This window comes from Theropithecus gelada, chromosome 19 (genome assembly GCF_003255815.1).
Source record: "Theropithecus gelada isolate Dixy chromosome 19, Tgel_1.0, whole genome shotgun sequence".
Lineage (NCBI taxonomy): Eukaryota > Metazoa > Chordata > Mammalia > Primates > Cercopithecidae > Theropithecus > Theropithecus gelada.
This window is the reverse complement of record NC_037687.1, coordinates 40988182-41004929: the sequence shown is the minus strand read 5'-3', so window position 1 is coordinate 41004929 and position 16748 is coordinate 40988182. Positions and strand designations below refer to the sequence as shown.

General features: G+C 48.5%; 1 pseudogene; it reads right to left on the bottom strand.

Moving 5' to 3' along the window:
* Positions 1–226: 226 nt before the first annotated feature.
* On the bottom strand, positions 227–287 carry LOC112613675 (annotated as a pseudogene).
* Positions 288–16748: the final 16461 nt, after the last annotated feature.

Genomic DNA, 16748 nt, shown 5'->3' with positions numbered 1-16748 from the left:
GTCTTACATGGCAGCAGAGAAGAGAGAGAATAAGAACCAAGTGAAAGGGGAAAAACTCTTACAAAACCATCAGATCTCGTGAAACTTATGCAATACCATGAGAACAGTATGGGAGAAACCATCTGGATGATTCCATCATCTCCCACTGGATCCCTCCCACAACACATGGGAATCATGGGAGCTACAATTCAAGATGAGATTTGGGTGAGGACACAGCCAAACCATTTCACGCATCTCACATAAGAGTGTGAAAACCCAATCATCGAGTTTACGAACTACAAAAGGATCAAATGCAAGTCTCTTAAAAAAATTTTTTTTTTTTTTTGAGATGGAATTTTACTCTGTCACCCAGACTAGGGTGCAGTGGCACGATCTTGGCTCACTGCAACCTCCGCCTCCCGGGTTCAAGCGATTCTCCTGCCTCAGCGTCTTTTAAAAATTTTAAAAAGATGTTTTAAGCAGAGGCGAGGTCTTGTTATGTTGCCCAGGCTGGCCTCGAACTTCTGGCCTCAAGCAATCCTCCAACCTCTGCCTCCCAAAGTACTGGGATTACAGGCATGAGCCACTGCACCCAGCGTAATGCAAGTTTTTTGTTTGTTTGTTTGTTTGTTTTCTGAGACAGAGTCTCGCTCTGTCGCCCAGGCTGGAGTGCAGTGGCGTGATCTCGGCTCACTGCAACCTCCGCCTCCCAGGTTCAAGTGATTCTCCTGACTCAGCCTCCTGAGTAGCTGGGATTACAGGCACGTACCACCACGCCCAGCTAATTTTTGTATTCTTAGTAGAGATGGGATTTCACCATGTTGGCCAGGTTGGTCTTGAACTCTTGACCTCGTGGTCTGCCCACCTCGGCCTCCCAAAGTGCTGGGATTACAGATGTGAGCCACCATATGTGGCCCCAAAAAGTTTTAACCAGGGTAATGTGAGCAAGAAATTTCTGGTCATGTTAAATGACCATATTTGGAATTTCCTGATAGAAATGTAGAACCACACACCTTCCACCCAAGTCTGTCCTTAGGCCATCATCCCTGCATTCATAAAGTCTTTTTTTTTTTTTTTTTTAGACAGAGTCTCACTCTGTCGCCCAGGCGGAGCGATCTCAGTTCACCTAAACCTCAGTCTCCCAGGTTCAAGTGATTCTTTCACCTCAGCCTCCTGAGTATCTGAGACTACAGGTGCACGCCACCACGCCTGGCTAATTTTTCTGTATTTTCAGTAGGGATGGCGTTTCCCCATGTTGCCCAGGCTGGCCTCAAACTCCCAACCTCAAGTGATCTGCCTGCCTCGGCCTCCCAAAATGCTGTGATTACAGGCAGGAGACACTGCACTCAGCCAAGATTTTAAAAACTTTTTACAATTTTATTTTTAGAGCTGAGGTCTCAGTATGTCACCCAGGCTGATCTCGAACTCTTAGGCTCAAGCGATCCTCCTGCCTCAGCCTCCCAAAGTGTTGGAATTACAGGCGTGAGCCATCGTGCCTGGCCCCTAGAGTCCTTCAACACAGACCTTGTCTTAGCCTTCAATACCCCTTCAACCTGTGAGAATAAGCAAAGCAGATACAGTGACCACGTGTCTGTCCCTCCTGGAGCCCAGCTGTGACTGACCGGACGGCATCTGGCCCAGGGGAGGGGAGAGGCACAATTTGCCCATTATGGAGAAGAAACTGGCCAGTTCTTCAAGAGCCTGATGCCTCTCTTCCTGGCAGCAGGAGTTACAGGCCATGAATACCAGTTTCTGCGGGAGAAACAAAGGAATCTTCGCAGATAGCGAGGAAATAAAATAGCTCCTTTCTAAAAGGACATTGCCTGCCAGGGACGGTGGCTCACGCCTGTAATCCCAGCACTTTGGGAGGCCAAGGCAAGCAGATCGCTTGAGCTCAGGAGTTCAAGACCGGCCTGGGCAACATGGCAAAAATCCTGTCTTTACAGAAAAATACAAAAATTAGCTGCGCACGGTGGCACCCGTCTGTGATCCCAGCTACTGGGGAGAATGAGGCAGGAGGACTGCTTGAGCCCGGGAGGCGGAGGTTGCAGTTGGTGGAGATCATGCCACTGCACTCCAACCTGGGCAACAAAGTGAGACTCTGTCTCAAATAATAATAAAAAATAAAAAATAAAATAAAATATAAAATAAAATAAAATAAAATAGGGGCATTGCCTTATTGTAAATCCAAGTTTACGAAGTAACTAGCCTCAGTCTAAACACTGGGGAAAGTACAATTCTGAGATAATAGGCTATTTAAATATGAAGTACCAGAAGACATCCTATGTGTATATAATCTGTATTTTAGCTGGGCATGGTGGCTCATGCCTGTAATCCCAGCACTTTGGGAGGTTGAGGCAGGTGGATTGCTGGAAGCCAGGAGTTCGGGATCAGCCTGGCCAATATGGCAAAAACCCATCTCTACTAAAAATACAAAAATTAGCTGGGCGTGGTGGCACGCAGCTGTAATCCCAACTACTTGGGAGGCTGAGGCAGGAAAATCGCTTGAACCTGGGAGGCAGAGGTTGCAGTGAGCCGAGATCGCATCACTGCACTCCAGCCTGAGTGACAGAGTAACACTCTGTCTCAAAAAAAGAAAAAAGAAAGTTGATACATGGACCCATCTACCTGGCTCCACTCTAAGAGATGGTCATGGACCATTGATGACCCAATGCCCTGAATGTGTCCTGTGCCCAGGGACATCCAGAATCTTCGTGGCGGCACCAGTCTGGTGGCCACCAGGGGGCGCCATGTGCTTGCCAGGCAGCAGTCCTGGAACTGGGGTCCAGCCACAGAGCAAGAGTCCTAGAGTTCCTGGCGGCTTCCAGCCTATGCCCACAGGGGCGGTGGTGGAGGTGGCACTAGATCTCTGCAGAGCACCCTAAAGGGGAGAAACGGGACGGGCCTGCACAGGTCCTGGTCTGAACTGGGCGTGCCCTGCCCTGAGAGCACTGTGGCTTGGCTGGCCCCAGCTACTGGAGAGGGACTTAGAGGAAAGTACCACACAGTGCAGGACCCCCACTTGCCTGGTCCAAGGATGTTGCTGGTGGGTGTGAGAGAAACAGCGAAGTCCAGCATTTCCAGACTTGGAGTTCTCCAAGATTTCCAGCCATGTTGCCATTTACTGGGAAGGGGAATGGGGCAGGATTAGGGGAAGGAAAAGGAAAATCGGGGCTTAATTTTGGGGAAACTGAGGCTCAGGAAAGCCCAGAAGCACAGAGCAAGGATGTGAAACCATTTCCCTCATAACCCCCAGGTGACACTGCCTGCCCCAATTCCACATGAGGTTGTAAAGCATTGATGATGCTAAACATTTTCATAAATGACTTCATTTAGTCTCAACAACAATGGGCATTTTGATCCTGTTTAGGGGGAACAAAGGGAGGCTTAGAAAGACCTTGCCGAGGCGTTAGACAGAGGAGGAGGCAGATTTTAGTGTGCTCTGAGTCCAAGCCCACTTTAGGCTCACAGAACCACCTTAACCCCTTCCTGCCCCAGGCCAGGCTTTTCCGAGCCTCCCTCTGCCCACTTCCCTCCTCTTTCCAGGAGTCAGGGCACTGGGGGGCTTCCTGCCTGCCCCCAAGGGGCCACAGGCCTCATTCCCATCCATTCCTGCCTCTGTGCCTTGCTGTAACCCAGCTGGCCACAGCCCCACCCAGCCCAGGTGCTGCCAGCCCTACTTGGTCCCCATACAAAGGCCTGTGGGAGAGGCTGGGAAATTGCCATCCACCTGGGGACAGTGGCAAACAGTCATTTTCAGCCGGTCCACACCCAGGACACCATGCTGCATCCTGGCTCACAATCCGGAACCAGAAGGCAGCACGGCCCCCACAGGGCTGGCACAGGCAGCCTCATTGTGGCCTGTGTCCTGGGCAGTACCAGGCAGCTCCATCCTGCGGTGCCCAGGCCGAGTCCATCTCTCACACCCACGCCCAACCTTTCAGCAAACCCAGGCAGCTCCAGCTGCACAAAACCAGCGTAGCACCTGCTCCTTCTCCCCCAACCATGGCCACCACCCTGGATCCATCCACCCTTGTCTCCATCTGGACCATCACTCCCATCCACAGACTCCCTGCTCCTCCCCACCCCACCCTCGCAATCTGTTCCACAGCCATAGGGAGCCTGTGAACACCTGTGTCACTCCTCTGCCCAGAATCCGCCTGGGGTGCCATCCTGCCCCGAGTAAAGGGCAAAGTCCTCCCCCAGGGCCCACCAGGTCTCACATGATCTGCCCCGCCCTGCTCTGACTCTGTGGCCTCCCATGGGCTCCTTGCTCACCCAGCCCGGCCGCTGCTTATTATTCTGTTCCCACCACAGGGCCTTTGCTTGGCTGTCCCTCCCTGTGGGTCACTCCCTACCCTCCTTCCAAAGTTTGCTCAAATATTGCCTTCCCAGTCAGGCTTCCCCTGACCACTGCCTTTAATACTTTAACCACCCTGCCTTTTCTTGAACTCCTAGTGTTTTATTTTTATTTTTATTTTTTGAGACAGGGTCTAGTCATGTTGCCCAGGCTGGAGTGCAGTGGCGTGATCATGGCTCACTGCAACCTTGAACTCCTAGGCTCAAGCAATTCCTCCTACTTCAACCTCCCAAGGAACTGAGACTATAGGTGCACACACAGCACCTATAATTGTAATTTTTTATGGAGATGGGGTCTCACTATGTTGTCCAGTCTGGTCTCAAACTCCTGGCCTCAAGTGATCCTCCCACCTCAGTCTCCCAAAGTGCTGGGATTGCAGGTGTGAGCCACCACACCTGGCCACCACCCTCCCCTTTTTACCCCCTTTGCCTACTCTGATTTTCTCAGAAACCTTCCACAGACTTCACAGCTCCCTCTCACCATCCCACTCATCCAGCCACTGGTCATGGCCACCTTCCCTGTCACTGTGACTTGTTAACTGTATGCAGGCTCCAGGAGGGCTGGTCAGCTCAGCCTCTCTGCTGGAGTCCTGTATTAGTTTCCCATTGCTGCTGTAACGAATTATCACAAACTTCATGGCTTCAAACACAGGCATTTATTCTCTTGCTGCTCTGGAGGCCAGAGTCTAAAATCAGTTTCATTGGGTTGGAGTCAAAGGAGTGGCAGGACTGCCTGCCTTCTGGAGGCAAGGGGGAGCCATTCATTGCCTCTCCTGGCTTCTGGAGGCTGCCAGTATTCCTTGGCTTGTGGCTGCATCACTCCAATCTCTGCCGCTGGAGTGATTTTGCCTTCTCCTCTTCTGTGTGCAACCTCCTTCTGCCTCTCATTTATAAGGACACTTGTGATGGCATATATGGCTTAACAGGTAGTTCAGGATAATCTCATCTCAAAATCATTAACTTGGCCGGGTGCAGTGGCTCACACCTGTAATCCCAGCACTTTGGTAGGCCAAGGTGGGCAGATCACCTGAGATCAGGAGTTCGAGACCAGCCTGGCCAACATAGCAAATCCCTGTTTCTACTAAAAATACAAAAATTAGCCAGGCATGGTGGCATGCGCCTGTAATCCCAGCTACTTAGGAGGCTGAGGCAGGAGAATTGCTGGAACCTAGGAGGCGGAGGTTGCTGTGAGCTGAGATTGCGCCACTGCACTCCATCCTGGGTGACAGAGCAAGACTCCATCTCCAAAAAAAAAAAAAAAATCATTAACTTTCTCACATCTGCAAAGACGCTTCTTTTGTATAACATAACATTTATAGGTTCCAGGGATTGGGTTCCCGTCTTAGTCTGTTCAGGCTGCTGTAACAAAATACCATAAACTGGGAGGTTTAAACTCAACAGAAATGTATTTCTCACAGTGGTAAAGGCTGGGACGTTCAAGATCAAGGTGCTGGCAGATTCGGTGTCTGATAAGCACCCCGCTTCCTCATAGAGGGGATCTTCTCCCTGGGTTCTCACATGGTGGAAGAGGCAAGGGCGCTCCCTGTGGCGTGTTTTATAAGGGCACTAATCCTATTCATGTGGACTTTGCCCTCTTGACCCAATCATCTCCCAGAGGTTGCACCTCCTAATACCATCACCCTGGGGGTTGGGATTTCCATATATGAATTTTGGGGTTTGTTCTTGAGACAGGGTCTCTCTCTGTTGCCCAGGCTGGAGTCACAGCTCACTGCGACCTCGACCGCCCAGGCTCAAGTGATCTTCCCACCACAGTCCCAAGTATCTGGGACTTCAGGTGCATCCCACCATGCCTGGCTAATTTTTTGTAGAGATGGGGATCTTACTATGTTAGCCAGGCTGACCTTGAATTCCTGAGCTCAGGCAATCCTCCCGCCTTGCTCTCCCAAAGTGCTGGGATTACAGGCGTGAGCCACTGCTCCTGGCCTCGGTATGTGAATTTCAGAGGGGATACAAACATTGAGACCATCGCCGGCGGCCGGGGGCGGTGGCTCAAGCCTGTAATCCCAGCACTTTGGGAGGCCGAGACGGGCGGATCACGAGGTCAGGAGATCAAGACCATCCTGGCTAACACGGTGAAACCCCGTCTCTACTAAAAAGTACAAAAAACTAGCCAGGCGAGGTGGCGGGCGCCTGTAGTCCCAGCTACTCGGGAGGCTGAGGCAGGAGAATGGCGTGAACCCAGGAGGCGGAGCTTGCAGTGAGCTGAGATCCGGCCACTGCACTCCAGCCTGGGCGACAGAGCGAGACTTCGTCTCAAAAAAAAAGAAAAAAAAAAAAAGAGACCATCGCCGTCCTGAATATATCTGGGGGCCGTGATTCAGCCTACTGATAATCAGTTCCTGACTGATAGTGATTCTAGGGGAACAGAGCCCTAGGGAAGGGCATCTGCAGCCGGTTTTCTAATTGGAGGGCTTGAGAGCATCATCAACCCTGTTGCCACGGTTAAGGGAGCACTGGTGGTTCACAATATGTGGAGATAAAATGGTGACTTATATTGTTACCTGTGGTCACCTGTCATTTACAGGGTCAGGTCCATTCTGCACTGGTCTCCCTGTTGAGCAAGGACAGTGGCCGTTGTCAATCCAGGCTGCCCACTTCCTTGTTCTTTTTTTAATTTTTTAATTTTTTTTTTTGAGACGGAGTCTCGCTCTGTCGCCCAGGCTGAAGTGCAGTGGCCGGATCTCAGCTCATTGCAAGCTCCGCCTCCCGGGTTCACGCCATTCTCCTGCCTCAGCCTCCCGAGTAGCTGGGACTACAGGCGCCCACCACCTCGCCCGGCCAGTTTTTTTTGTATTTTTTAGTAGAGACGGGGTTTCACCGTGTTAGCCAGGATGGTCTCGATCTCCTGACCTCGTGATCCACCCGTCTCGGCCTCCCAAAGTGCTGGGATTACAGGCTTGAGCCACCGCGCCCAGCCACCTTGTTCTTTTTTTTGACAGAGTCTATCTGTTGCCCAGGCTGGAGTGCAGTGGCACAATCTTGGCTCACTGCAACCTCTGCCTCCCGGGTTCAAGCGATTCTCCTGCCTCAGCCTCCCTCCCAAGTAGCTGGGATTACAGGCGTGCGCCAACAAGCCTGGCTAATTTTTTTTTTTTTTTTTTTTGTATTTTTAGTAAAGACGGGGTTTCACGATGTTGGCCAGGCTGGTCTCGAACTCCTGACCTCAGGTCATCTGCCCATCTCGGCCTCCCAAAGTGTTGAGATTACAGGCGTGAACCACCGCGCCTGGCCAAGGAGCCTCCATTTTAGACGGTAAGTTCATTTGGGGGTATTGGGAAGCGCACTGTGGCCACCCAGCTAAGCCTTGACCAATATGCTGATACATATTTGTTTAATTATTAATTTTTGTAGGTACATGGTAGTTGTCCTTATTTATGGGGTACATGAAATGTTTTGATACAGGCATGGAATGTATAATAACCACATCCTGAAGAATGGGGCATCCATCCCCTCAAGCATTTATCCTTTGTGTTACAAACAATCCAATTATACTGCTTTAGTTATTTTAAAATAGAGAGTTATTATTGACTATAGGCGCCCTGTTGTGTGATCAAATAGTAGGTCTTACTCATTATTTCTATTTTTTTTGTACCCATTAACCATCCTCACCTCCCCGCCAACCCCCACTACCCTTCCCAGCCTCTCTATGCCCATGAGTTCAATTGTTTTGATTTTTAGCTCCCACAAATAAGTGAGAACATGTGATGTTTGTCTTTCTGAACCTGGTTTATTTCACTTAACATAATGGTCTCCAGTTCCATTCACGTTGTTACAAATGACTGGATCTCATTCTTTTTTATGGCTGAATAGTACTCCACTGTGCATATGTACATTTTCTGTATCCATTCCTCTGCTGATGGACAAGGTTGCTTCCAAATCTTGGCTATTGTGAGCAGTACTGCAATACATATGGGAGTGCAGATATTTCCTTAACAGATACACTGATTTCCATTCTTTGGGATATATACCCAGCAGTGGGATTGCCGGATCGTATGGTAGCACAATTTTAGGGTGGATTTTGTTGTTGTTGTCATTGTTTTTGTTTTGAGACAGAATCTAGCTCTGTCCCTCAGGCTGGAGTGCAGTGGTGTGATCTCGCTCACCGCAACCTCTGCCGCCCAGGTTCAAGTGATTCTCCTGCCTCAGCCTCTGGAGTAGCTGGGATTACAGGCATGCACCATGACGCCTGGCTAATTTTTGTATTTTTAGTAGAGATGGGGTTTCACCATGTTGGCCAGGCTAGTCTTGAACTCCTGACCTCAAGGGATCCACCTGCTTGGGCCTCCCAAAGTGTTGGGATTACAGGCATGAGCCACTGCGTCCGGCCTCAATTTTGAGTTTTTTGAGGAACCTCCAAACTGTTCTCCATAGTGGTTGTACGGATTTACATTCCCACCAACAGGGTACGAGGGTTCTCTTCACATCGTTGCCAGCATTTGTCATTGCCTGCCTTTTGGCTATAAGGCTCTTTAACTGGGGTGAGATGATGTATCTCACTGTAGTTTTGATATGCATCTCTCTGATGATCAGTGATGTTGAGCACCTTTTCATATGCCAATAGGCAGATACTTTGAGCTGTCTGTGTGATTCCTGGGCCTACTTCTCCAAACTCAGACTGGAAGCAGAGAGGCAGCGTGCAGAGCAGATAAGAGCCAGGGCTCTGCTGCCAGACTGCCCGGGTTCAAATCCAGGCTCCACCTCTGGCTCACTGGGGGACTCTGGGCACGCCGCTCAGTCTTTCTGACCTGCGTTTCCCCCTGTATAAAATGGGGATGATAATGCTACCTACCTCATAGGGTTGTGGAGAGGATCAAATGAGCTACTATGGGATATTTCACTGATCCATGGAATTGGGATGGGTGTTAAAATAGACAATCTGTTGCGGTTTAATCAACAGTGGTCTTTTCTGCTTGGTTTTTTTTTTTTTTTTTTTTTGAGATGGAGTCTCGCTCTTGTTGCCCAGGCTGGAGTACAATGGCGCGATCTCGGCTCACTGCAGCCTCCACCTCCCAGGTTCAAGCAATTCTCCTGCCTCAGCCTCCTGAGTAGCTGGGATTACAGGTATGCGCCACCATGCCCAGCTAATTTTGTATTTTTATTAGAGACGGGGTTTCTCCATGTTGGTCAGGCTGGTCTCAAACTCCTCAGGTGATCTGCCTTCCTCTGTCTCCCAAAGTGTTGGGATTACAGGCGTGAGCCACCGCGCCAGGCTTTTTTTTTTTTTTTTTTTTTTTTTTTTTTTTTTTTTTTTTAGATGGAGTTGTCCTCTGTCGCCCAGGCTGGAGTGCAGTGGCACGATCTCGGCTCACTGCAACCTCTGCTTTCCAGGTTCATGTAATCCTCCCGCCTCAGTCTCCTGAGTAGCTGAGATTACAGGTGCCCGCCACCACGCCCAGCTAATTTTTGTCTTTTTAGTAGAGACACGGTTTCACCATGTTGGCCAGGGTGGTCTCAAACTCCTGGCCTCAGGTGATCTGCCTGCCTGGGCCTCCCAAAGTGTTGGGATTACAGGCGTGAGCCACTGCACCTGGCTGCTTTTTTTTCTTTCTGAGATGGCTCTTATGCACAGAGCACCTTAGAGTTGGTGGAATAGGGCGCACGGGAAGGCTAAGAGCAGTGCTTGCAGCACAGAAAGTCGCATGTAACTGTTGATCAGTATCATTACTGTTCGTTCCCCTCAAACACCCCACAGCTCCCTCTGCATTCTTGAGGGATTCCCCCAGGAAGACAGCTTCTCTCTCTCTCATTCTGTCTTTCTCTCTCCCTTGCCTCTGCTGAACTCAAATAAGAAAGCATGTTGCAGTGGTGTTGGCAGCCTTTCACTAACAACCTTATCTTCAGGATGAAGATAAAACTAGATAGAGATCGCAGAGCAGAGAAACAGGAACCCAGGATGCCAGTGACATCAGTGAGCATCTGGACAGACTGCACATCTCTGTGGGTTTCCTGTTACTTGCAGCCCAAAGCATTCATAGATGGAGTTTGTATATGTGTGTCCCTGTGTGTGAAATGTTCTCCCGAAAGCACTGGGGGGTTTCTGAGACTTCTGAACATGGGCTGTTTTTACTAGTGCTTTTTCAGGCCTCTCTCCCACTTCTGAGCCCCTTAAGCCAGTATTCTCTCCAACAAGGCCTCTTTCCCTACCCCATGCTACAGATCTCTGGGAAGTTGAGCCCAATGGTCTGATTGACAGGTGACTCCAAGATGTTGCTTGTTCAAACGTGCTGAGATCTCTCTGGAAAATGTCACTAATTTCTACTTAGAACAGCATTTCCCAAAGAGTGGAATATGCTAGTGGAATTTTACACATTTAGGTAGTACACAAAACATTCGTTATGTGAATAGCTCTGTGTTTGCTTTCTTTTTTTCTTTTTAAGAGATAGGGAAACACAGTCACCCAAGCTTGAGTGCAGTGGTGCAGTCTTGGCTCACTGCAGCCTCGGCCTCCTGGGTTCAAGTGATCCTCCCACCTCAGCTTCCCAAGTAGCTGGGACTACAAGTGTACACCACAGTGCCTAGCTAATTCAAAAATTTTTTTTTCATAGTAATGGGGTTTTGCTATGTTGCCCAGGCTGGTCTTGAACTCCTGACTTCAAGTAATCCTCCTGCCTTGGCCTTCCAACATGCTGGGATTACAGGCATCAGCCACTACACCCAACCCAGCTCTGTATGTATTTCCTTTTTTTTGGAGACGGAGTTTCACTCTTGTTGCCCAGTCTGGAGTGCAATAGCTCAATCTCGGCTCACTGCAACCTCCGCCTCCAGGTTCAAGAGATTCTCCTGCCTCAGCCTCCTGAGTAACTGGGATTACAAGCACCTGCCACCATGCTGGCTAAGTTTTTGTATTTTTAGTAGAGACGGGGTTTCACCATGTTGGCCAGGCTGGCCTTGAACTCCAGACCTCAGGTGATCCACTCCCCTCGACCTCCCAAAATGCTGGGATTAGAGTGGTGAGCCACTGCGCCCAGTCTCTATTTTCTTTGAAAAAGGATTAAGTGATTTTGGTTTTATCTTTATAGTGGTGATACAATGTTGCCTTCAAAATGAATTAAGTCTAAACATTATTTAAAGAAATTAAGTAAATGAGAGTTCAAGTAGTCCTTGAATAGGACAAAAAAATCTCAAGTGGTATGTGAGCCACTGAAGTTTGGGTAACTTGGTTTTAGAGAAACCCTGCGCTATTTTTGCCCCCAGCGATCGTCCCCCGTTTGTCTGGCCTGGGGGCGAGACTCACTGTTCCTTCTTGGGTTTTCTTTTCAAATGTACAGAGCAGGGCACTCAGCCGGCCAACATGAGAGCTGAGGGTTGTCACCAAGCAGCGATGTCTCTCCACTGGGAGTCTTTAAAAAGGCTACACTTGGCCGGGCGCGGTGGCTCACGCCTGTAATCCCAGCACTTTGGGAGGCCGAGGCGGGCGGATCACAAGGTCAGGAGATCGAGACCACAGTGAAACCCCGTCTCTACTAAAAATACAAAAAATTAGCCGGGCGCGGTGGTGGGCGCCTGTAGTCCCAGCTACTCAGGAGGCTGAGGCAGGAGAATGGCGTGAACCCGGGAGGCGGAGCTTGCAGTGAGCCGAGATTGCGCCACTGCACTCCAGCCTGGGCGACAGCGCGAGACTCCGTCTCAAAAAAAAAAAAAAATAAAAAAATAAAAAAATAAAAATAAAAAAAAGGCTACACTTGGCCGGGTGCGGTGGCTCACACCTGTAATCCCAGCACTTTGGGAGGCTGAAGATGGCGGATCACCTGAGGTCAGGAGTTCAAGACCAGCCTGACCAACATGGAGAAACCCCGTCACTAAAAATACAAAATTAGCTGGGCATGGCAGCGCATGCCTGTAATCCCAGCTACTTGGGAGGCCAAGGCAGGACAATCGCTTGAACCTGGGAGGCGGAGGTTGCGGTGAGCCAAGATCGCGCTATTGCACTCCAGCCTGGGCAACAAGAGCAAAACTCCGTCTTAAAAAATATAAAAAAGGCTACACTTGCAGTGATTTAAAATAAACTGAGGCTTTTAGGAAATCTCTGTGTGTTTTAAAACACCTGTGTGTTTTAATGCTGAGGATGAGGATGGGCGGAGTACGGAGTCTTGGGTGAAGCTGCAGACTGGGAGAGACCTGGACCAGTTACAAGCTACCTGTATTTGTCTGTTCCTGCATTGCTATAAAGAAATACCTGAGAGGGCCGGGCGCGGTGGCTCAAGCCTGTAATCCCAGCACTTTGGGAGGCTGAGGCGGGCGGATCACGAGGTCAGGAGATCGAGACCATCCTGGCTAACATGGTGAAACCCTATCTCTACTAAAAATACAAAAAATTAGCCGGGTGTGGTGGCGGGTGCCTGCAGTCCCAGCTACTCGGGAGGCTGAGGCAGGAGAATGGCGTGAACCCGGGAGGCGGAGCTTGTAGTGAGCCAAGATTGCACCACTGCACTCCAGCCTAGGCGACAAAGCGAGACTCCTTTTCAAACAAACAAAAAATAATAAAAATAAAAAAGAAATACCTGAGAGGCCCAGCATGGTGGCTCATGCTTGTAATCCCAGCACTTTGGGAGGCCGAGGCGGGCAGATCTTTTGAGGTCAGGAGTTCAAGACCAACCTGGCCAAGATGGCGAAATCGGGTCTCAACTAAAAATACAAAAAATTAGCCAGCTGTGGTGGCAGGCACCTCTAATCCCAGCTACTCGGGAGGCTGAGGCAGGAGAATCGCTTGAACCCAGGAGGCAGAGGTTGCAGTGAGCCGAGATCGCGTCACTGCACTCTAGCCTGGGTGACAGAGTGACTCCGTCTCAAAAACAAACCAACAAAAAAAGAAATGTGACCAGGCCAGGCGGTGCAGTGGCTCACGTTGGTAATCCCAGCACTTTGGAAGGCTGAGGCAGGTGGATTGCTTGAGGTCAGGAGTTCAAGCCCAGCCTGGCCAACATGATGAAACCCTGTCCCTACTAAAAAACAAAAAACAAAAAACAAAAATTAACCAAGCGAGGTGACGGGGACCTGTAGTCTCAGCTATTTGGGAGGCTGAGGTAGGATAATCTCTTGAACTGAGGAGGTTGAGGTTGCAGTGAGCTGAGATCGAGCCACTGTACTCCAGCCTGGGCAACAGAGTGAGACTCTGTCTCAAAAGAAGAAAAGAAAAGAAAGAAGGAAGGAAAGAAAGAAAGAAGAAAGGAAGAAGAAAGAGAGAAAGAAGAAAGGAAAGAAAGAAGAAAGAAAGAAAGGAAGGAAGGAAGAAAGGAAGGAAGGAAGGAAGGAAGGAAGGAAGGAAGGAAGGAAGGAGCGTGGCCTGGGGTGGATGCAGTGAGTCATGACTGTAATCCCAGCACTTTGGGAGGCCAAGGTGGGAGGACTACCTGAGCCCAGGAGTTTGAGATTACAGTGAGCCATGATCATGTCACTGCACTCCAGCCTGGGTGACAGGGCAAGACCCTGTCTCAAAACAAAAAACCAAAATTACCTATGCCCTGCATGGAACTCCATTATACTCATAACCAGGTTTGTTGTCGTTGTTGTTAGAGACAGGGTCTCGCTCCGTCACCAGGCTGGAGTGCGGTGGTGCGATCATGGCTCACTGTAACCTCAAACTCCTGGGCTCAAGCAATCCTCCCAACTCGGCCTCCCAAACTGTTGTGATTACAGGTGTGAGCCACTGCACCAGGCCTGTAAACAGTTTAAAATTTTTCAGGAATGCAACTACTGGGTAGTTGTGATCTCACCAGGGATGTGTGTTCATTGTTCACCATTTGGTGCCTGAGTCACAAAGCCAACGTACCTGTGTCTGTCTTCATTTGTGGCTCTCCAGCAGGCATTTGCAAAGCTTCTTCCCCTGGCACACCCCTAACCCTTTATTATGTTTTATAGCTTAAGTCTGAGCCTTTTGAACGTTTTACTATAAATTATTTTCCACTTATTATTTCTTTATTATAGTAAGGACATTACCTTGATTAAAAACATTTTTTTATATGTGGGTGGGTTATATTATCCATAAACTTTATTTCGGGGTGGTAAAAGGAGCATATAAAATATTTATTATAACCCTAATCTATGCTAAAAATCAAAACAGCAGTTACCCCTGGAGGTGGGGGGTGGGCGGTAAGAGGATTGACTGCAAAAGGGCACAAAGGAATGTTCTGGATAGAAATGTTCTCTGCCTTGATTGAGGTGGTGTACAATTGTCAAAACTCATCCAACTGCACACTTAAAGTGGGCGCGTTTTACTGTAACTATAATGTAAATTATACCTCACTCGAGTGGAATAAAACAAATTTTAAAATACCTGCACAGAAACTTTAAAAACATAGACTTGGCCAAGCGTGGTGGCTCAGGTCTGTCATCCCAGCACTTTGGGAGGCCAAGGTGGATGGATCACCTGAGGTCAGGAGTTCAAGACCAACCTGGTCAACATGGAGAAACCCCACCTCTACTAAAGATCCAAAATTAACCGGGTGTGGTGGCGGGTGCCTGTAATCCCAGCTACCTGGGAAGCTAAGACACAAGCAGCACTTGAACTCAGAAGGCGGAGGTTGCAGTGAGCCAAGATTTCGCCACTGCACTCCAGCCTGGGCAACAGAGCAAGACCCTGTCTCAAAAAACAGAAAACAAAAAACATAGGCTTGTTCTAGAAAGCAGATAGAGATCTGCGAAGGCTTTGAAATCAATTAAGTGGATTTAGACTAGCATTTAAAAACAAAAGCAAAAACAGAAGAGATTAGAGGCTGGCACTGCCCACGTTGTGAGTCTTGCACAAGTTATGTAAAACTTTTTTTTTTTTTTTTTGAGATGGAGTCTCACTCTGTCACCCCGGCTGGAGTGCAGTGGCACGATCTCAGCTCACTGCAACCTCTGCCTCCTGGGTTCAAGAGATTCTCCTACCTCACCCTCCTGAGTAACTGGGATTACAGGTGTGTGCCACCACACCCAGCTACATTTTTTTGTACTTTTAGTAGAAACGGGGTTTCACCATGTTGGCCAGGCAGGTGTTGAACCCCTGACCTCAAGTGATCCACCTGCCTTGGCCTCCCAAAGTCCTGGGATTACAGGTGTGAGCCACCGCAACTGGCCAAGTTATATAAACTTTTAATTATGTAATAGATATACATATATGCATGTGTGCTAGGTTGTGATGTAAGTACATGTCTTATTTTGAATTGTAGTCAAAAACATTGAAAAAACTAAAATGGTACTCGCCAGACTTTCAAACAGATCTCTTACTTCTTTTGCAGCAATGTCTGAGATATGATTAGATCATCATGATTTTATCTGAGAAGATTAACAGTCAGAAGCTTGTGTTTGAAAGAGGATTAAATGTGGTAGAGTGAGTTCTAATAACAGAAATCACAAGGATGGGGAATAAAAAGAGTGCTGGGGTGAGAGCTGAATGCTCATCGTTCATAATGATGTCTATATTTGATCAATCCAGAATTAACATGAACAAACCTGGAAAAATACTTCCAAATTGCATCACATGCAAAAGGTTAATTTTAATAGATTTCCCACAAATGAATAAGAAAAGGAACAATCTCATCAGGGGAGAAAAATGCACAGAGAATGTGAACAAATAGTTCATAGAAAAGGAAATAAAAATGGTTCTTAAGGCCGGGCACCATGGCTCATGCCTGTAACCCCAGCACTTTGGGAGGCTGAAGTGAGTGGATCACTTGAGGTCAGGAGTTCGAGACCAGCCTGGCCAACATGATGAAACCCCATCTCCACTAAAAATACAAAAATTAGTCAGGCATGGTGGTGGTCGCCTGTAATCCTGGCTACTCAGGTGGCTGAGACTGGAGAATTGCTTGAAATCAGGAGGCAGAGGTTGCAGTGAGCCAAGATTGCACCATTGCACTCCAGCCTGGGTGACAGAGTGAGACTGTCAAAAAAAAAAAAAAAAAAAAATGGCTCTTAAGTATATGAGAAGATGTAAGACCTGACTTGAAGTTAAACGCAGATTCAACCAACACTGAGATACCAGTGTTTAGTAAATCAAACTGGAAAAGCACAAAGAGATCGGCAGTATCTTGTACTCGCAGGACCTGGGGGGAAAGGGCACAGGTTGCTAGTGGGAGGATATACTGGAGCAGTATCTATGGTAAACAATTTCTAACATCTGTCAGAATTAGAAACGCACCCACTTTCTGACCTAGAAATTCACACCTAGAAGAAATACACCTGTATTGAGTACAAAAATACTAGTGTGTTACAAGGTTCTTCATTGCCATACTGTATGAAATAGCAAAAGATCAGCAACAATTGAAATAACCCTCAGGCCAGGCGCGGTGGCTCACGCCTGTAATCCCAAAACTTTGGGAGGTCGAGGGGGGCAGATCACGAGTTCAGAAGTTTGAGACCAGCCTGGCCAACATGGTGAAACCCCGTCTCTACTAAAAATACAAAAA